The sequence below is a fragment of the Macaca mulatta genome, chromosome 9 (genome assembly GCF_049350105.2).
Source record: "Macaca mulatta isolate MMU2019108-1 chromosome 9, T2T-MMU8v2.0, whole genome shotgun sequence".
In the NCBI taxonomy this organism is placed as follows: Eukaryota; Metazoa; Chordata; class Mammalia; order Primates; family Cercopithecidae; genus Macaca; species Macaca mulatta.
In genome coordinates this window covers 12,341,126-12,363,735 of record NC_133414.1, presented here as the reverse complement: position 1 = coordinate 12,363,735, position 22,610 = coordinate 12,341,126, and the positions used below count along the sequence as shown (strand labels likewise).

The 22,610-nt window shown below is 40.4% G+C and overlaps 1 protein-coding gene across 8 annotated transcripts in view; it reads right to left on the bottom strand.

Moving 5' to 3' along the window:
• CELF2 (CUGBP Elav-like family member 2) overlaps positions 1-22,610 on the bottom strand; it is a 538,967-nt gene that overhangs the window by 506,197 nt on the left and 10,160 nt on the right. The gene's annotated exons all lie outside the window — the stretch shown is intronic.

Sequence of the window (22,610 nt, the reverse complement as noted above, 5' to 3'; positions counted from 1 at the left end):
TGGAAATTATAAATCTCTTATTTTCTTTACACGAATGCTCTCTGTGTAAAAGAAAAAAGAAATAAAGAAATACAGCCCCTTGAGTTTCGTGGGCTTGTTTTTGACTGACTTCTCTCCCACAGCCCTTTCATTTTCTTTCCTTAGTCTTTCCCACAGGGTAAGGAGTAGGAAGTTTGGAAAAAAGAAGAGAAGGGAGTGAATTGTAAGTTATTAATTTTTTTTAAAATCCTCCAAGGACCTAAGGAAGAGCAACACAAAAAGAGGAATCAAACTTGGCTTCATTATGAGGTGACATATTATACGAACTATGTTATATTTTTTAAGCTTTTAGAAAATAGACTGGTATTAAGGTAAAGACTATTGCTATAAAATAGCTCTGATTACATTGCAACTCAGATTCTAACAATCTGCTATAAATACTGTTTGAATTGTTACTATAATTCTACAGTATCCTTCTGTTGGCTTCTTCTTTTTTTTTTTTTTTTTAAAGGAACTCCATGGCATTCAATAGCTCACGGTTTGTATTGCCCTTTGGAAATCTTTTCCCAGCCTAAACAATTGCTTATAGAGAGCTAAGTGGGGAAACTTTCATTACAGTACACCAGCCAGGCATTTTCAAAGAGGAGTCTTACAAAACTTTTCAACAGAAATTGCTGCCTCTTGACCCTTGACTGGCTATAGTTTAACCTTTCTACACAGATACAGTCATGCTAGGTAGGCAAAGAGGTAAATATCACAGAGGATTGAAGAAATGGTGATGGTGGGGTTGGTGGGGGAACTTGGCCAGGGGGTTACAGGTTGCTCCTGCCTGGATTTTAGAAAAGTTAGTTATGTGTTAAAAATGAGATGACATGAGTTCCAAAAATTAGCAAACTGCTGAAACATTGAGAAGCTCCATTAGAACATATGCACCCTGTAACACAGAAGTCAACCCCTGGACAAGCTGAGAGTCACCATCTCAGTTCGGCCAGGCCACTGGGTGTGTCCCAGTCACCCCATCCTCTCTGTTTTGGTTCTTATCTCTGGGGATGTTGGCTGGCTTGAGGTCTAGAGGGAGAAGAACATGCTAAAGCTTTCACTAGAAAGGAACTCAGAAAGAAAATCTTGCACCTTATGTCCCAAAGCCTGCTGTGCCTACAAATCTGATAGAGCAATTCCCTTGGAATAATGCCTGGGAAGGAATAAAGATATTTAAGTCCAAATTCCATAGAATGATTCCATAAAATTATGGCACAAATTGATTGAATTGATCAGAATCTCAAATTCATAAATTTATAGGAAGTCATCCTTGGAAAGACCCTTTTGTGAAGTCTAGATACATAATAGATCATGAGTCTCAGATAGGGGGTGATACAACCAATCAAGGTCCACAGCTTGTTAACAATTTGGTTGGGTTGGAAGAAAGATGCAGGGTTCCTAACTCCTGGATTATGGATTGATTTCTAATCAAAAGTACTTTTAAGCCATTCTGTTTTTAATATATGAATAATTGTGCCTATTTTCCTGTATCATATCACACTTTGTTTGCCTATTTCAACTTTCACCAGAAAGGGACCAAAAGTGGACAAGAGGGACAGGTGTGCAAGTCAATATTCAAGATAAATATCAGTCCATAGGACACTGACAAGGTAACAATGGTGAGAAGACAAGATTGATGATAATAAACCATTCCTCAACACAGGAGGTCATCTTTGTGGGTTTATTCTGCGTATTATAACTTCTAAATCTATATTACCTATTTTCTCTTTTCCATTTGATCCCCTCTTCTAAACTCTGATCTTGGACACATGTGCTGTTTTTCATTTTGTGTTTTGGTGGACAATTTTGGAAGGTCAATTTGCAGCAAGTGTCGCTACTTCTCCTTTTGCCTGTGACAGAAATGACCAACCAGCCTCAGCGTCACGTTCAGTGGGATCATGCATTCCTTCACCCATTCCTTATTCAATTCATTCCTGTCCTTCCACGAATGTTTTTTGAATGCTTACTAAAGTATTTCAGAATATCAGTCTTAGCCCTGGACATTCTTGGTCTAACATACTGTTTGGAACATAAATACTGGTTTTATAAATGAGTGATCAAATCAATTTTGTCTGTTGATTTCTTTGTAATTATGATAATAAACATAACATAAAAATGACCATTGAAACCATTTTAAGTGCATAGTTCAGTATCATTAAGTACATTCACAATGCTGTGTAACTAATCTTCAGAACTCTTTTCATCCCAAACTGAAATTCTGTCCCCATTAAACAGCTCCCCATTCTCCCCACACACAGTGCCTGACCGTCACCACTCTACTTTCTGTATTTATGAATCTGACTATCCTGGGTACCTCACATAAGTGGAATGATACAGCGTTTGTCTTTTTATTGACTGGCTCCTTTCACTTACTATAATGCTCACAAGGTCCATCCATGTTGTGGCATGAGTGAGAATTCTCCTCTTTTTTGAGGTTGAATAATATTCCATTATACGTATATTCCCCATTTTGTTTATCTGTTCACCTGTTGATGGCTACTTGGGTTGCCTCTGACTTTTGGCTGTCGTGAATAATGCTGCTGTGAACACTGGGGTACAAACACCTCTTTGAGACCCAGCTTTTAATTCCTTTGGGTACATACCCAGAAGTAGAATTGCTGGATCACGTGTAATTCTGTTCACAGTTTTTTGAGAAACCATCATACTGTTTTCTATAGCAACTGGGCTGTTTCACATTCCCACCAACACTGTACCAAAACTTGTTATTTTCTGCTTTTTTTTTCTTTCTTTCTTTCTTTTTTATTTTTTAAGACTAGTCATCCTGATGGGTGTGAGGTGGTATCTTGCAGTTTTGATTTGCATTCATTTGTGGTTTTGATTGATTCCCTAATCCAAATTAGTTTCATTTTTAAAGAAGGTGTTTTATTCTACTCTCTAGTGAAAAATGAGATTTATAACTTACACTTCTCCACTCAAGATTTGCATTATTTGCTATATTTTATTTTTGTAATGAAACACGCATGCTTTCTCTCTCCTACATACACATTTCTGTCTAACAATATTCTTTGCATAGAGAAAAATCAAGTCAATGCCAGATATGACACACAAGTACTTTTAAGAAGTGTTGTAAGGAGTAACTATCCTGGATACCTGAATCACAAGCGTAATTCAGCTCCCTGGTGACACCTTAGGGAATATGAATACTTTCCATGGCTAGAGGAGGGACTAATATAATTAGTCTACTCTAGGTCATCCTTGGTAGCTAGGGTGAAGTATATGATCAATTACTGAAAGTCGATGGATGAACCCTGTTTTGCTATGTCTTTACACTCTTTTTTCTTCCCTGATGCTTTTCCAAAGTAGTCTGTTCTCAGGTTGCAAAGATAAACTATTTGCATTTTATATTTTTCCTATTTTCTCTACCTATCCTCAGAAGGAGACACGATGGAGAGGTGAGAGTGTTAGCAGTGAAATAATTCTTAACAGAGTTAATAAAATGAAAGAGGATGGACAAAAATCCCCGAGTAACCCATTATTGAGATGTTTACCTTCTGCATACTCTGGGGTGGAGACTCTCATGTGCTCATGGGGATATGAAAATATTTGTAAAATACAGAAGAATAAGTCCTTCAGTACCCCAGCAATCTGGGTCAAAATATCAGAATTTCCTTCTTAACTACTGAAAAAAAAAAAAACCCTCTTTGATCTCAATAAAATTTCCAGGATTACTTAGTCCTACCTGATTAATTCTATCCTATCTAGAGCATTCCTTCACACCTCATTCCCTGAAAGATCCCGGGGAAGGAAGTCACATCACTGAATTTTAGTCCCAACCAATCATGACTCTGTGCACAGTTCACGTCCTCATCTCCTCATCTGTACATTAAGACATCCACATCTCTAGATTCTAAAGTCCATCCACTGCCCTACATGGAAATTCTATAATTCTGCTTCTCTTGATTACTTTGCACAAACAGCAATGCAAATTCTGGACCCCAGAGACAAAAATGCAAAATAGAGCCCCTAGAACAAAGCATTCTTTATCTTCAAAGGCGACTCAGGCGTTCTCATGGGTACCTCCATTTTCACTGTATCTACTGTTTCAATTTCATCATCTGGATTTCAAACTTCTCAGAGATAGGACCTTCTGCCCACTCACGGTATTCAGTAAAGCACAGAGATGCAGCTTCCATCACTGGGTTCTGTCATAGACAGTATTGTTAGACAAGAACATAGGATGCCCGGTTACATTTGAGTTTCAGATAAATGACAAGTGATTTTTTTTTTTTAAGTATAAGCCTGGCCCATGCAATATTTGAGACATACTTACACTCAATAATTATTCATTGCTTATCTGAAATTCAAATTTAACTGGATGTCCTATATTTTTATTTGATAAATCCCAGAACCCTAGTCATAGACCAATGTGTCTGAGACTACGAGTCATGGACACTGGAATATGTGAATTTGAAGTCCGTCTTGACCACAGCTAGATGAATAACAGCAGGTTACACAGCCTCCATGATCCTTGATTTCCTCATCAGCTGAATGCAAATAATATTCAAAGGAGAGCCATACCAAGAGAAATGGGCATCCTGGAAAAACTAAGGATTTTTTTTTTTTTGCCCCATCCAATCATTATTAGCTAAATATTGGCATGATATTTATTTAGTGAAAATAGGAATAATACATTAGAATTCAACCCTCTGATGGTCTGATTACCCTGGCATTTGTTTGGCTCTACAGTGTCTTTATCTGACTCTGTTCCTAGTCCTGCTGTAAGGATTAATATCAGAGATTTGAAGTCTCAGTACAGCTCCTGGCAGAGAGCATACACTCATTGGATACAGATACTATTATTGTTATTCTTTAAAGATCTATGTCTGAGTAACCCACTCATGAAGATAATCTTTGGAGATGGCTTCACAAGCATCTTTTAATCACAGCTTCAGACCTGAGAGATAATCTGGTCTAATTTTATCATTTTACAGATAAGGAAACTGAGGCCTTGGGAGAGAAAGGAATTTACTCAGAGTCCTCTAGGCAGGTGGGGACACAGCCTGGGAGGCTCAGGGCTCTTTGCTGCTATATTACTTTGCAGAGAAGTCCACCAACACTCCAGATACCTAGATGGCTGCTGACCCAATCCAGAAAAGACTGACCCCAACAAAGCAAAAATGCCAGGTACATTTAAGCACACGTGCAAATATTAGCTTTACCACTTTGAAAGTTTATGGGAACACAGAAATCTTGCTATCACCATTGGACACTTAAAATACCAGTATCCAGTTAGGTGCAGTGGCTCATGCCTGTAATCCCAGCACTTTGGGAGGATGAGGTGGGTGGATCACAAGGTCAGGAGATTGAGACCATCCTGGATAACACGGTGAAACCCTGTCTCTACTAAAAAATACAAAAAATTAGCCAGGCGTGGTTGTGGGCTCCTGTATTCCCAGCTACTCGGGAGGCTGAAGCAGGAGAATGGCATGAACCTGGGAGATGGAGCTTGCAGTGAGCTGAGATCGCACCACTGCACTCCAGCCTGGGCGATAGAGTGAGACTCCATCCAAATAAAAATAAAAATAAAAATAATTGGTATCCTTCCCTCCAAAACCCCACTCAAATCAGACAGGGAGGCTGGAGCTCAGCATCCTACTATAGTCATCTCCAAATAAACAACAATTTCCCATTGTGAAACAGCCCCAATGAGTCTCCAAATATCTTTGGAAACTATTAAGATGCTTGTGTACATTATAATTACAAACGCTTATTAAAACAGTATGCCCCGGGAAACAGAGAGGACAAACAATGACAAACACAAAGGTCACTGCCTGATGAAACATTTCCATTAGGTGGCCCAGGTCCATGTTATTTCCCTGATTTTCCTTCTTAATCAGAGGCTAAAAGAGGTGTCAATGAGTGCTGGAGAGTTAACGTTCCATGAGAGTTGAAAGCTTCAACTTAACAATTCATTGTTCTAAATATGTTCTTATGTTTTTTGGCAGCTTGAACGTGCAAGGGCATATCTGAGCTGACCTCTGGCTGCAATTCATGCACAGTCTGTGTGGCAACAGAGACTAAATATTTCTGACATTGCTTAAGAAAGGAGTCACTTTAAGTGGGTCTACACTTTGCATTCTTACCAAAAGTATGGCTCAACACTGATAGGGTTAAAGCTCCAGTTAGAGAATGTGCATAATTATGATCCAAGAGCCATGGGGGTAAGGAAAGGGGAAAATCTCATATGGGCACTGAAGGATGGTTTGACAAAGATCTCAAACATCGTCAAGTTTTATTTCATTTTATTCTTTTTCTCTGCAGAGTCTTGGTTGAAGATGTCAGGTTCCAGATATGCATTTGAATTTGGGGGGACTTTTTTTGGATAAAACTGAGAGGCAAGAGGTACTGTGAGATTAGACAAATGGAAAATTCTAGGAAACTCTGCCTTTGCTGGCCAAATAAATAAATAAATTTTAAAAATCACACACTATTAATAGCATTCTTGGGTATGGTTGGCTCAGACAACACAGCTCATTATTTGGAAGAGAAAACAAAGGGCTTTCGTAAAGTTCTTGCATAGATTTTAATATACCAGACTTTCTATTCTTAAACTTTAATGGCTAAAATTTGTTGTATAATAGAAACAAATTCCAAATGGTATTAGAAGGAAAAATGAACTTTTATCTCTCAGTTGTGTCTAGCTTTGATTCTACCTTCTGTAAAACAAACATCTCTCTCTCTCATATCTATCATCTGTCTCTCTCTCTCTCTCTCTCTATCATCTGCTAGATCTATCCATTCATCCATTCAGCTATCTACCCATCTATCTACATACACACACACACACACACACACACACACACATGATCTGAAACAAGCATACATAAACATTAATGGTGTGTTTAAACAAGTTTTGTGCTTTTTCTCATATATAAAATGGGTATAAGCATAATACTTGCTTTACAGGGTTGTTGCAAGAATTAAATAAGCTCATGGATGTCAAATGTTTAGAACATTGCTTGGCTTGCAATGATTATTTAAATAGCAGGTGAGATCATACTTATAAAAATTTATTAATACTATTATCTCTGCCACATTTAGCTTAGTATTTTAAATGAATAAAAATTATTTTGGTGGTTTTTACATTTAACATAATTCAGCCATTCCATTTTTTTTTTGTCTGTAGGAAAACATGCATACACAGATACACATACAGACACAGCTCAGATAACAAAAGCCCTCATGTTTGTTCTCTCTGTTACAGTTTAAAAAGCATTGTATGCCAATTTGAGGGAATCCTTGAACTTGAAATGTCACACAGTGTGTAAGGAATTGCCATTCCTACAGCCAGATCCCAATTTCCATTCCTGCGAGCACCCAGATCTTTACTCTCAGCTCATCCCATAACCCTGGGAATGCCTGCAAATGCAGAGTCAGCAACTAAGATGCTGTGAGACAGTGTTCAGATACTGAATTTTTACTTAATTAATATGTGATATTCAACTACAGACTCACTATGCATTTATATTTATAACTAGAGCACTAGAAGATACAGGCCATACCTATATTTTTTCTCTGTTTCTTTCTATGCACATAAAAAAGCTTTTAAAAAGTCCTTTCTAATTGTGATTTTTTGTAAAAAGAAAACTACAGAAGAATTAAATTACATATGCCATTTTAAGGGTCTTTTTTGCTCCATTTCAAGAAAATATTGTATTCTCAATAACTCACATATATCCAAACACTTAATAAAAAAGTAAACTATTTCTACAAAATCGATTTTGGACTTATCTGATCAATTTAACCTTGCCTTACAAGTGAAAATTTTAGATCTGTACAGAAATGGTCTTTATAAGTAGATTCTTTGGAATGCATTAGTCCTGGGTAAGCTATTAGGGACAGCCAGCTGCTTTCCAATCAAGACAAGAAGTATAAAATCTATAATAAGTAAATAATCCAATTTTCTTTACTCCAAATGTCTAGGTTTTGAAATTTGTTCAAAAACATGTTCTCTCTCTCCTTTTTCCCCCTCCTCTTTCTCTCTCTTTCTGACATATGAAAAGAAAGGAAGCAAAGAACCTAAGTAGGAGAAAATAGTAAAACAGTAAATCAGGTCTATATATTAAAAGTGCAGGTAGTTAATTGCTTAAAAAGACATCTTCTCACCGGAGGTTCTTCAAACTGAGGGTTGAACTTCTGGCTGAACACATATAATTAATCTGTGGAATGCAATCCAAGGGGTTTTGAGGGCATTTTATTTTGAGTAAAAATAATATCATGCCTCAACTAGTGAGGCAGCTTTGCCGACTTATAAACACATGACTGCATATGGATTACTATTATTTCTTCTAAGCACTGTTTATGTAACTCCTCTCCTTGGGGCAGGGAAATCTCTCCCTTTACTGCAGAAACTGTCTCTGAGATAGCCAAGAGGCGATGACTTTCTGTCTATTAATACATTTGTACAGAAGCAAAGGAAGGCAGAAACAAACAGCCAGATAGCAGCTGAGGTCACAGGGCGGCATGGCCCCTGCAGACCGGTCCCCTTCCAGGCTTTGGGGATGCAGAGACGGCAACATCCAGATCAGAGCACACTGCGTCACAGCTGCAGAGGAAACACAGGCTCTAGAACAAGCAGCCACAGCACAACGTGGTACCTGCCAGGCGGCCACATCAACCGGTAGTTGTGAGAGCACAGAAAGGGAAGGAGTGGCTGTATTATGTTTAGTCTGTGTGCCAGCTCAAACTGTCCACTTCCCACTGGCCACAGATGCCCCAAGTCTTCTCAGTAGGGGAGAAACAAAATTATCCTTGCCTTTTAATAAAGTAATCCCTAGCAGGGCATGGTGGCTCCCAGCACGTTGGGAGGCCAAGGCAGGAGGATTGCTTGAGCCCCGGAATTTGAGATCAGCCTGGTCCACAAAGCAAGACCTCATTTCTACAAAAAAAATAAATAAAAAATTAGCTGGGCATGGTGCATCACCACATAGTCCCACCTACTCAGGAGGCTGAGGCAAGAGGATTGCTTGAGTCTGGGAGCTTCAGGCTGCAGTGAGCTATGATCGTGCCACTCCAGCCTGGGCAACAGAGCAAGACCCAATACTTAAAAAAACAAAACAAAACAAAAAACCAAGGAAACCCCTGCAGCAACTGTGGTAAGCCCTGGAGCTGGAAGAGAGGGTCAGGAAGCCCTGTTAGAGGCTTTCAGGACATTTCAGTGGAATGATGGAGGCCTCAAGCCAGGCGTAAGCAGGAAGACAAGACGGACTTTAACCCTGGAGGGGTTTCCAAGAAGAACATGAAATAACTGAATGATAATTAAATACCCATGGCAGGGAGAGGGGCTGACCCACTGGTGACTTGAAACCTCTGTCCCTGGTACTCTGCCCTTTTCCATGCCAAGAACCAATGGCTCGGCTCTGTGCCCGCCCACACACATGCACCCAGCTTCCATGCATGCCTTCAGTGGCCTCCTCTACACACATGAGGTCTAGAAAGATTTCTCCAGCCATTCCCTTGGAATTCCAGAGCCAGTCACCTGGAAGCTCTCTCTTTGACATATTCGAGGTAGCTGGACACAAGACATCCAAAGTCAACCCAAAACCTGGTTGCCTGGCAGGATTCAATCCAAGTAAATGATACCGTCCCCCCCGCCCCCCACTATACCAGAAACCTCGGCAGCCTCCTGGATGCTTTCTTTCCCTGCAGCCCCACAACCAATGCCACTCCAATCCCTTAGGTTTGCCTTCCTTGATATCATTTGAATCTGTCCACTTTTCTCTAGCCTTATTGCTCTTGTCGCAACCCAAACTACTGTCATCTCTGGCCGGGACATCTTCAATAATCCCCAGAATGCTCCCCCACATTCACTCTGCTTCCCTTCAAAGGCATCCTCCCCACTGTTGTCAGAATGAACTTCCAGAAATGCAGATGTCTCAGTGGTGCTCTGTCTCCAGAAATGGGTCTCAGTGGTGCTCTGTCTCCAGAAATGCAGATGTCTTAGTGGTGCTCCTTCTGATTGAAGGTATCAACAGTTTCCATTGCTCTTACAATGAGAGAACCAAATCTTCAATGCAGCCTTGAATGTGGCTTAATCCTCTTTCCTCTCCTCACTGGTTGACTCCCATATGGTGTTCTGATCTCAGTGTGATCAACGATTCCTCAGGAGCTCCTTTCTTGATTTCCCTGAATGAGAGATCTGTGTGTTGCCCTCACAGCACTCTGTACCTCTCTGTCCACCACTTAGCACAGGTGTGATTTTGTATTTATTTTTGTGTTATTTCACTAATGTTTTTCTGACTAGGCAGTAAATTCCATGAGGCAGGGGCCATGCCTGTTTATACTCACCAATGAATTCTCCTCCTGGCACATATTAGATAATAAATATTTGAATAAAAACAGATGGAATAAGTCCATGGTTTCTAACATGGAAGAACGGGGAGATGGAGGAAGTCACTGATCAAAGTTGAGAAGAGTTGGACGATGCAGAGAGTTGGAGCAATGAATTCTGTTCAGGACAAGTTACAGATTTTTCCCCTTTTAAATGATTTATACAGGATACCCATAGAAAAGTGTACTGTATTAGTTCATTTTAATGCTGCTGATAAAGACATACCCAAAACTGGGAACAAAAAGAGGTTTAATTGAACTTAGAGTTCCACATGGCTGGAGAGGCCTCAGAATCACGGCAGGAGGCGAAAGGCACTTCTTACATGGTGGTGGCAAGAGAAAAATGAGGAAGAAGCAAAAGCGGAACCCCCCTATAAACCCATCAGATTCCATGAGACTTATTTGCTATCACAAGAATAGCACAGGAAGGACTGGCCCCCATGATTCAATTACCGCCCTCCCCTGGGTCCCTCCCACAATACATGGGAATTCTGGGAGATACAATTCAAGTTGAGATTTGGTGGGGACAAAGCCAAACAGTATCAGGTACAGAGAAGGGATGCAAGCTCAAATGCCTATAGGGACCACCCAGATAAGGTACAATAAGGGAGGCCGTGAAATGAGGCAGTTGACAATGGGTGGGAACTGAAGATGCATGCAAAATCAGACCCAACCCAAGACATTCTATTAGCAAAACAAAACACTTCTGCAAGCTCCAGTCAGCCCTGGAGGAGAGCTGCTTGACATCTTGGAGAGCAGAGGAAAAGAAGGTCAAAGATAAAGGCCTAGGTATGCAGAGGGGGAGGTGGCAGAGGGGAAGGAGGAGTGAGCACAGATGTAGGAGAGAACCAGTGGACGTTCTCTCTCCAGTCTCATGAAAGCTATGAGAGGAAACTTCTCAAAGAGAAAGGGGTGAGTCAACAATGTCTATGCTTTGAGAGTTCCAGAACAATGAGGGTTAAAAGTAGGCCACTGGATCTGGTTATTAAAATTTGGCATTGGTAAACTTGGCAAAAGCAGTTTCACACTAAACTCATGTGAAAATTCATAGTTTCTGGCTCTAAAACCGGGTTGATTTCAGCACTTCCTCTTCAAATAGGGTTATCCCAGAGCACTGTGTCTGACCTTAGTTGACTCAGGGTCCCTTTCGATCAACATCAGTATCTCACATTCCCCTTAAATGTTATCTTTTTGATTAAAATAAAATTAAAATGTAGCTAAAACTACATTAAAGCAAGGATAACTTGGCATATGCTTTATAGTTTCATAATTCAAATACCCAACACTGAGCGGTATACTGAACAGCTATCATTCCCATTATAGAGATGAGACTACAGAAACTCAGGCAGGTCAAGAATTGACCCAGAATTAATAACCAGGTAAATGCAATTACAATCAGCCCAAGTCTGGGCTCATCCCATATCTGTGCCAAGTGCTTCCTGGTTAGTCTACTTGGTGAGATACTATTAAGTTTCAGCTGACCATACCTCTGCTACAGGACACACACACCCAGGAAGCCCAGTTAAGAGTGGCTCAGACATTCAACTTTCTGTAGGAAATATGCCATGCTGTCTGGTCATGGTGACTCACGCCTGTAATCCCACCACTTTGGGAGGCCGAGGCAGGCAGATTATTTGAGGTAACGAGTTTGAGACCAGCCTGGCCAATATGGTGAAACCCCATCTCTACTAAAAAACACAAAAATTGGCCAGGCATGATGGCATGCACCTGTAATCCCAGCTACTCAGGAGGCTGAGGCATGACAATCACTTGAACCTGGGAGGTGGAGGCTGCAGTGAGCTGAGACTACACCACTGCACTCCAGCCTGGGTGACAGAGAGTGAGACTCTGTCTCAAGAAAAAAAAAAAAAAAGGAAATATTTAATGCTGCTTGTTGGAACCACTGAAGGCTGAGACCTTTGGCCCCCAGAAATGAGGCTGTATGCTTTTTCCTTATCAGCTTCTGTAAGTGAGGTCATACAACCGGGATCTGTAATTATGATCACTTCTCTAATGGAAGCAAAACATCAGCTAATGAAAAAAACCTTTCTTTTGGATTCTACTACTTCAATGGCTAGATAGCTGGATCTGCTTGGGTCCTCTGCTTTTGGAGTTTGGTGCATGTGACTGATACACTCATGCCAGCCACAGAGCTATCTTGTCCTGGCAGAACAGATGGGTAGATCACCAAAGGAGTTCCTGGAGGTCTCGTGAATGTGTACTGACACAAAAACCAACGGCGTATAGTACCTCTTAGAGATTATGGCCCCAAAATATAGTTTCTGAATAGATGCTGCCTAGATAATTTTATTGACCCCAATTAAATACCCTCGGGGATCAGAAATATTTGGCTTTATGTACAAGTGATATTAGCAGGAACATGAGTTTGTTTAATGAGTGGGTGGGTGAGTACTATGTGCTAGGTGCTTTGTAAGGTCGGCTACCTCAGAGATCCAATACTTACCTAAGGTCCTACAGTTATGAAGTGGCAGACTGGATTTGAATTCAGGTCTATTTTGCACAAAAGCCAACTGTCTTACTATTCACTGGGCCTCAAACACAAATTAGATCAAGCAATGGTAGTAAGGGAGCGAGTTCCCTTATTTTACCACATTACTTTATTACTTTACCACATAATAATGTTATTGCCTTTGTGTTTATTGCAGCACTGTTTACAATAGCTAAGATTTGGAAGCTACCTAACTGTTCATCAACAGGTGAATGGATAAAGAAAATGTGGTATGTATACACAATGGAGTACTATTCAGCCATAAAAAATGAGATCCAGTTGTTTGCAACAACATGGATGGAACTGGAGATCATTATGTTAAGTGAAGTAAGCCAGGCACAGGAAGACAAACACCATATATTCTCGCTTACTGGTGGGATCTAAAAATCAAAACAATTGAACTCATGGACAAAGAGAGTAGAAGGATGGTTACCAGAGACTGAGAAGCATAATAGGGGGGATAGGGGGAAGGTGGGGATGTTTAATGTCCCCCCAAAATAGAAAGAATGAGTAAGACCTACTACTTGGTAGCACAGCGAGAATGACTATAGTCAACAATAACTTAATTGTACATTTTTAAATAATTTAAAGAGAACTATTGGCTTGTTTGTAACTCAAAGGGTAAATGTTTGAGGGGATGTGATTACACATTGCATGCCTGTATCAAATCATCTCATGTACCTTATAAATATGTACACCTACTATGTACCCACAAAATTAAAAAAGAAAAAAAAAGTTAATGCCCTAAACTTAGGACAACAGAAGCCTAATATAGACAGATGTGTCTATTCCTTTTTCTCACTTTGATTCCATGTAAAGCATCAACTCTCTCGCACACTCTCTCATCCTCCACTGCCTGCCATGTTGGTTGTGTACCATCTAGAAACTTCCAGGCTCAGCTTCCAAGTCAGCTGTTGGAATCGCTGACACTACATCATCTGACCTGTAGGTTCCTAATTTTCTTTTCCAACTTCCAGTAATTTTCTTTCTTAAGGAAGGATCAGAGTAGTGCATATTTGCATATTTTATCTTTCATATACAAGAAGTTTTCATGTTGAAGACTCCAGTACAGCCTACGGTTACAAGCTGTCTTTTTAAAAGAGTATCTGCTTAACTTTAATCCATTACCTGAACCTGGACCATACTAAACCAAATTGTTAGTTGGAATCACCTGTGGAGAATTTAATGGAAACGCAAGGAAGCAAATTAGTACTATATGATTAGCTTGAGTAATACTAAATTTGTTTATCCTCTGAAGAATGGATTGTATTTTTAAGATATGACTTGTTTTCCGTATCTGCACAGAAGCATGTCTCCAGTTAACTGGACATTTAATTTTCCACGTATTCATCTTTCTTCTTACAGCTCTATGGCTATTCAGTATGTACATAATACAGATAAAAATAATCATAGGAAAAAGGACACAGAGAATGTCACAATTAAACTATGCATTAGCAAAATACACTCAATATACCCAAAACATCTTGATTGCTGTAATCAGGTAGATTAGATTTTCAGCAAATACTTTTTTACACAGAGGTTTATCTAAAGTCAGAAGCAGAAGGCAGCTCCTAGAATCACCCTATAACACAAATTTAACTGAATGTGCCTGTATTTTTTAAAAATCAGATATAAAGAGAAATAAAAATGTAAATCAATGTATTTATGAAACACAGGGTCTCTTCAGCCACTTTCCAGGACTAGCTGATTTGACTCTTGTCTGAACTCTCTTTACTAAAATGTTCTGTGCTTACCAACGACAAATATAGAAACTTATGGTCTCAAGATGTGATTTAAACTTACATGTTACAGGTTGGAGATTAAAGTTTAGACCAAATACCATTGCAAGGGTCAATAAAAGAAAAAGGTCTATGTGGGAGGATGGTGTTCCCACAAGTTAGAAAACATTCACTGTTCTCACAGAGAAAACATTGTCTGCCAAAAAATAAGAAATGATGATCAAAAGGGATTTAGGCCAATTTGTGGGGGGAAAAACACCAAACCCCACGCTATGAAATATAGTGTCAAGTAAAGTCAAGGACTGCAAATCCTCTTACTCTCACTTTCTCTATGGTGTTTGAAGTTTATATGCAAAATGTTTAGCTCTGTTCCCCATCTAACAGGCTGACTGAGGGTGTTCTGGCTCTGCTCATTTACTGAATGGTGATCCACAGAGAGTATGCAAAAGACAAGGAAGCTAATTTCATGGCTACCAAAAAAATTAACTAGAGAATTACAGCTTAATATAGTTTTATCCTCTGGAGAGAGCTGCTTGATTGCAGACAGAGCTTAAAACCAGGATTGCAAAGCACAACAAACTAGTTTTGTTAGAAGGGCTCTGCCCAAGATACGTTCAAGAAATGGAAAACCACATTTGCTGACTGTCTTCTGTAATGAGGGAAGCAGCAGAACAGGGCTAGTCTGGGAACCAGGCAAACAGGTTTTATTCTCTAAATCAGTTACTAGTTTTTAGGAAACAAAACCCAAGTTCTCAGGAGCTGGTGTTCTCAAACACTCCCCTCTTTCAATGATATAAACAATACCCTTTCCTCCTTTCCTGCAGAAATATTAATGGAGCAAATTATGCCTTAAGCAGCACTGTTCTTTCCTGCCACCATCGGCATGAGGCCAGTTGCCCAAAGGTAAAATCTACCTCCTGCTCTACACGGGGAGAGAGGAGCAAAGACGAGCACACCAGTGACACGCTGGGAGGAAACCCGATTAGAATCTGGGCCAGGGCAGGGGCTCCAGAGGGTTTTACACCCACCAGGAAGAAGTCATAAATGCAATTAAATCTTTAAGAGAAATTCTGCCTCAAACCGCTTCCCTCTCCAGTGATCTTCTGAAAGCCCCATTCTTGTATAATTCTCGCTCTTTGACAAGGCAGACTGACACTTTCAATCTAGTAATTGAAGGGCAATTGATTGTGAAGTGGTAACTTATTAAGGAAGAGGGGAGAGAGCTATCCTAACCAGGAAGGAACTCAACCCAACTCAGGTCTCCAAGCCCCAGGTGCTCTAGACGGAACCTATGGTGTTTGATTTCAGGGATGCTGAAAGCCTCACCAAACTTCGAATTCCTGAGTTCTTCTGTTCCCACCTCCCATCTCACGTTGCATAATTGGAGATAGTTCCTAAAATGCAAATCCCCTGACATCATAATACCTCGATTTAACTTCAAGGTAAGCTGTAACTGATTGAGCTCTCCGAAGAGCCTCACGACAGGAGGAAACTGGAGGGCCATGTTACCTCATTTGGCCCAGGGCCAGCTCAAAATCTTAAATCTCTTCAGAAACAGTGTTCTCATTCTCTAGTGTTGGAGATGCATGGCCTGTCCTGGAGGGGCCCAAGAGGCACGTGTTGGAAGTGGGAAATGTGGGCTTCTCTGGGATGCTACGGTGCTGCTGTGCTTGCCTGAAGGCCTGATCATGCATGCATTCAATCTAGCATCCAAGCCATGAGTGAACTTTATTTTTGTTTAAAAATAAAACATGGGTGGCCACATCCAAAAGAAGAGGTTGGGTTTTGTGGCGATGAAGACAGCAATCGTGGACACAGACCAAGGCAAAGAGAGTCAAGTTCTCTTTCTTCTGAAGTCATCTTCTGGCTCTTTTGGGCAACAAATGATCCCAGCTGCCTTTCTTCCCAGAGTCCTACAGTCCCTTTAGGGCAACTTTTTTTGTTTGTTTGTTTTTAAAGGAATCTTCTTTCCCTTTCTTCCTTCTCTTGGTCCCATTTCATGATCTGTCCTTCTTCTCCAAAGGGATAAGTGCCTGCTATGGAAGGATGTGGCTCCAGGTTAATTGAAATGTATATTTGCTAGAGAGTAGAGGTGCTGAGCCTTCCTTAAAAGACAAAGTGTGCACTGCTGTTTTGCCTCAATATAGCCAAACTGAAAGGAGATCCTGGGTCTGAAAAAACCCAGCTCACTCTCTCGTCTCTCGTACACTCTTTTTCCCAGGAGTTAAAGCCCAGGACAGCTGAGCTCACCACACAGTACCAGGGAAAGCATATTCTCTCTTGATCCTTCTTGTGGTTCAGTCTCCCTGTTGCTGTCCAAGTTACCATGGATCTCAAAGTTTCTAAAACTCAATGGAGTTAGTAAACCAAGGCCCATGGCCCAAATCCAGCCCAACGCCTGTTTTTATAAAACTGTAAGTTTTATTGGAATACAGCCATTTGGAATAAACTGTTTAAATAGAGTTTAAAGGAAGTTTTACTGGAATAAACCTTTTAAATAAAGACCATGTGCTATGATGGAGAAAGGGAAAAGCATCCCAGGTTTGGAGAACTTGATAATGTATGTTATGTTCAATAACGACAATAATAATGGCAGCCAAGGAAGGACACGTGTGAAGTCTCAAAGCCGTCATTACATGCTATTTACAAATAACAAACCTCAGTGAGGGCCACATCTTTCCAGTTCACAAAATCTTTCACTTTAGCCACCAGGAAATATGATCAAATGTATAAAACTGCCATTTCCACAGTCCTCTAACAATTCTTTCTGGCTTGGACATTTGTGTCTATAAGAATGAAAAACTAGTACAACGCAAAATCAAAATGGAGTTCTACAGCATGGTTAACTGAAACACCTGCACCCTGGATGGATTGCAATCTTCAGCCCTGCAGGACCAGTCACATGATTGCTAATGTCAGTCTGTGTCAGCAGAACTCATCCCTGAACAGCTGATTTACATTAGGGCTCCAGCTCAGAGACAGCACATCTGAAAACAGATTTGTAGTTTCGTCCATCAGCTCTACAGAAGGAGTGGGAATAAAGAGCCTTGAAAGAAAATGAGGATCAATATAAAGAGAATTGCTTTGCTGTGAGAAAAACTCGGCAGTGTAGGAGATGGATTCATGGTACCACTCAGAGGTGGGATTCGGGATCCGATGGGAAGGTACTTCCCTGTTCTATCTTACATCAATCACACAGTTTTATAGGTGGGCAATCCTGGTTCAATATCTCATCATAGAAATGAGGCATATGTGGGTTTCCATCCAAACACTCAGATAAACGCAGTGCCTGATGATATAAGGGATACAAGAGGACATCAGGTTTAATCAGACAGTGACCCTACCTATCTTCCAGACATTGACACCCTTTTAATGGAATTACTATACAAACACTACAAGGTAGAAAATAGGCATTTGTGGATCTGAAGTTTAGATTCAGTGCTATGAACATTCAGAAGAAGAAAACCTTATTTCCACTTGAGGGTGGACAGGCAGGGAGGGGGCTTAGTGAGAAGCTCTCAGGTGAAATTAGAAAGCATGAAACCTGGGTTCTGAAAACAGGACCAGGCACTGCTGAGGACACAGTGCTGAACAGACAGTCCCTATCCTCCTAAATAATATGGTGTTTGGGGAGTGGAGACTTATTTTTACATAGACATGAAGAGATCACCAAAAAACTGATCTCTCAGGTGCCCTCTAACTCTGTTGCACTAAAGTCGAGAGTGGTGGTGATATGATTTGGTTGTGTCCTCACCCAAATCTCATCTTCATTTGTAGCTCCCATAATTCCCACATGTTGTGGGAAGGGCTCAGTGGGAGGTAATTGAAACAGGGGGGCAGTTTTACCCACACTGTTCTCCTGGTATTGTTTAAGTCTCATAAGATCCGATGGTTTTATAAGGAGATTCCCCTTTTGCTTGGCTCTCATTCTCTCTTGCCTGCCACCATGTAAGACATGCTTTTGCCTTCCGCCATGATTGTAAGGCCTCCTCAGCCCCGTGGAACTGTGAGTTCATTAAACCTATTTTTCTTTATAACTCACCCAGTCTCAGGTACGTCTTGGTCAGCAGCATGAGAATGGACTAATATAGGTGGGAAATACAGCAGCTCTGCATGAGAACAGACAGGACACTGCCTGTGGATTATTCTCTTTACTGTGGACTGGACAGCATAGGATCCTAGGATCCTGGGACTTTTAGCCAAAACACATTATTTGGGGATGGGAGGGGAGATGAGCGGCACATGGTGATTTTCTGTTTCCTAACAACACTCTCTCTGGGACCAAACTCCTTGCAGCCCTCTTCTCAACTAGGCCTCCACCTTGAGCTATAAAAACCACAGACTTAACACAAATGATTTCATCAGTCCCCCATGACACATTTGAAGACATAGTTTCTAACAGCTCAAGGCCACATCCCCAGGGTGATGCCATTCCCCTTAAAGTGCCTGCCTCAGAAAGCTCCAGGCTGCCAAAAGAATTGACCCCGTGTTCCAGCCAACACCTGACACAGGCCCCTGCCCTCACTTTCTCAGGTCATTGAATACATAGGGCTTATAATGGTGATCCCTTCCTCCATCCCTTTGAGATGTGCATATAACCTCTGCAGCTCAGGAGGGTCTTTCTCAAGGACCTGAAAGCTGTTTCTTTACAATGTAACCACGAGGAAGACCAGGGCCCCTGTCCCCCCATCTCTGTGGGAGAACTGAGTCCTAACATCTACAGCTGGTAGTGTACACACCCAGCTGCCTAATCACATTGCCCGCATTTGCAATGTTTCACTTCCTGACTCTATGGCGCCCCTGCTTTCTGGCCCTCCACCCCATTCTCCCTTTAAAAAACCTGGTCATCTCTATAAAGCTGAGCCCTGTTGATGCTGGAAGTGCATCCCTACTGCAATAATTTATTGGTAATTAAAATCTGTCCTGACCACTTAATTTATAAAAAAAGAAAACTTTATATTTGACCACTATCTGGTGCTGTGACTCAGATCTGGATCTGCTGCCATGAGACCCTTGAACAGGACAACTCTGCCTGCCAAAGACTTTTGTGTCCTCTGGGTCTTTGGTGTGAGCCTGACTCTCCTGATCCAAGGCTCCGAACGCATGTCGGTGGGAGCACAGCGAGGAGACACTTTGATACTGATGGCTCTGCGCACGCTCTCTGAAGCTGGAAGAGAGTCCCAGGCTTCTTTCAAAGGGGACCTTCTGGGCTGCAAGTGTTTCTTCTGAGTGTTGATCCACTCAGATCCTTATTCTGAGTGGGGATTCACTCCCTGATGCCTGAGTTGGAAGTCATTTTTCTTCCTGCCCATCCCATAGGAACTTCTCAGTCATCTGAAAGCCCCTTTTTGGACTCCTGCTGACTGTGAGTTCCACCATGATGGCGCTCACTCTGCCCACTTCTTGTTGGCGTGACTTGATGAAGGATGATTGGGAACTTCAGTGGTTTCTTTGGGAAACAGGGTCTCCCTAAACTGGCTCCTCTAAGACCTCTCCCCTCCATTACCTCCTTCCTCCTTCCACCAGTCTCCATCTTCCCTTCCACTCCTCTGCATTCTTTGATATAAGCTCCTTTCAGCCCCCCGCTCCTCCTCTTCTCTCTTCACCTCTGCTGAAACCTTCCCTTCCCATTCCAGCCCCTCAATTACTGACAGTTACTGAAACCTGAGGCCAGCTGCCCCTGCTGGGGGACTCTTAAGGGACTTAGGGATCTCAAAAGCAGCTACCTGAGGCTGAAAAGAAAAACTAATTGGAAACAGATATTCAGTTTGCCTCCCCCATGAGATGATCTATCAAGGTAAAAAATTCTCAAAGGCCTCGTCCACAAACATTAGTGGTAAATTTTAGCTTTCACATTCAGCAGGTGAATGTTGGCTGCTCCATCTGCCAGAAACACAAATTGGATTAAAAAAAAACAAATGGAGTAAAGATGAGAACTAACTCTTCTATACACGATTGAATTTTGTATTATTGTATTTATGCCTGACTCATGGCTAATATTAAAAATGAAAGCCATAGGTTTCTATTTACGTCTATCTGTGTGTTTATGTATGTGTGTTAGGTACCCTCCCTCCAGATGGCATTGCCAAATTAATTTACAAAATCTTTTAAAAGGGTTCTATCCTAATTGGCTTACAGAGAAATATGCACTTATGTAAATTAAATCTTTCTAAAACTGTCAGAAATATAGAAACCAACTCAAATGTTTATGTAATTTGAGCAAATTCTTGGTAAGATTAGTTTAATATTGTTGGTTTAATAAAAAAGGTATGTTTTCAGAGTTGTCAACATTAAATATAATGTGAGAATTAATTTTTGTTTTTCTTGAGTTTGCTAGTCACATAAACTAATATTTTCTAGATAATTTAAGATTATAAAAATGATAATTTGATTTGAAGTAAATTAAATCATTATTTTGACAAACTTTAGTTCAACAATAATTGTTTCATAATGTTTGCCTAAGAAGAGTTTCCAAAATCTTTTCGGTTACTTGCAAACTTAGAAGTATGCTAAATTAAATAATGAATATTCATTAAATATCTAAATACTTTTCAAATAAGATAAAGTACTAAAACATTAATTATTAAACGTTAGCTTAAGTTTATATACGTTTGACTTATTGTCATATGGTGCAGAGTGGTTGAAGATTGTTAGGGTCTGCTAAGGAAAAGAGAAGAGTAATTTTGTCCTAAAGTGACTGGTTGTTCCAGAATGAGAAAGATGGAAAGTATAAGATGAAACCTGAATGGAAGTAGAAAGTCATAGAAAGTTTAAGGAAAGGAATATTATGTTGTGATTAGTCTGCTCAGACCACCATAATGAAATACCATAGACTGAGTGCCTTTAACAGTAGAAATGTATTTTCTCACAATTCTGGAAGCTAGAAATCTGAGATCAAAGTCCCAGCATGGTTCTAATGAGGGCTTTCTTCCTGGCTTGCAGTGAGCACCTTCTTGCTGTGCCCTTATGTGATAGAGACAGAGACAGAGAGACAGAGAGAAAGAGAGTGAGGCAGAGGGGGAGAGAAAGAGAATGCACAAGCATGAGTGAGCTATGGCATCTCTTCTTTTTAAGGACACTAATCCTATCATGTTGGCCTCACTTCCATAAACTCATCTAAACCTAATTATTTCCCCACAGCCTCATCTCCAAATACCACCACATTGGGGGTTAGGGCCTCAACATGTGAATTTTGGGGAGACACATTTCAGTTCACAGTAAATGTCAAGACTTGCTAAGATTAAATGGATTTATGTATAAAATTTTTAAAAATGAGTTTCAATATCAATAGTGTATTGATTCAAAACTAGTTTGGTTTGGTTTTCTCTTTCTGAAAATGAGAATGTCTCTTGAATTAGCGGTATGCTCTTGATAAGAGACTGTAAAAGGTTTTTCTCTACTTTTTAGTAATCTTCCTAGCAGAGAAAGATTCTGCATCTCATAAAAATAATTTTCTGTGTTTCATGTTGCCTTTACCATGTCTCTGATTAGTCAAGAGAACCACGTCTTCTCACTTTAAAAAGAACTAAGGTTTTTAAAACAATGATCTTACCTCCTATATTTACTTTTAAATTCTTTCATTGTCACATTGGTTAGATACTTAACTAAGGATTGTTTCACAGTGACCTGTGATCCTATTTTGTCAAGTAATCAAACCTTTTGACATATTTGACAGCGTTGCCTTCCTAAAATCAAACTCTAAATGAAGCCTTCATGATCTCAAACTGACTTTGAGATTTCCCAAGGGCCTCTGAAAAATCTCGAAGGGTTTGTTCTTTCACCTGGTTAAAAAAAGAGATGTTAAAATCACTGAATTTACTTGTGAGGTGGAAATTCATGAAAAGCATTATTTAATAAAAAGAAATGTTGAACCTTTCCCAGGTTATATTTGTACAGGTAAATGCGGTATTTCAAAAGTTACAGAAGTTCCTAGAAATTTGTCAATGCCCTTGGTGTCCAGGATCTATCTCAATGCTGCTTTGCCTGATACTAGA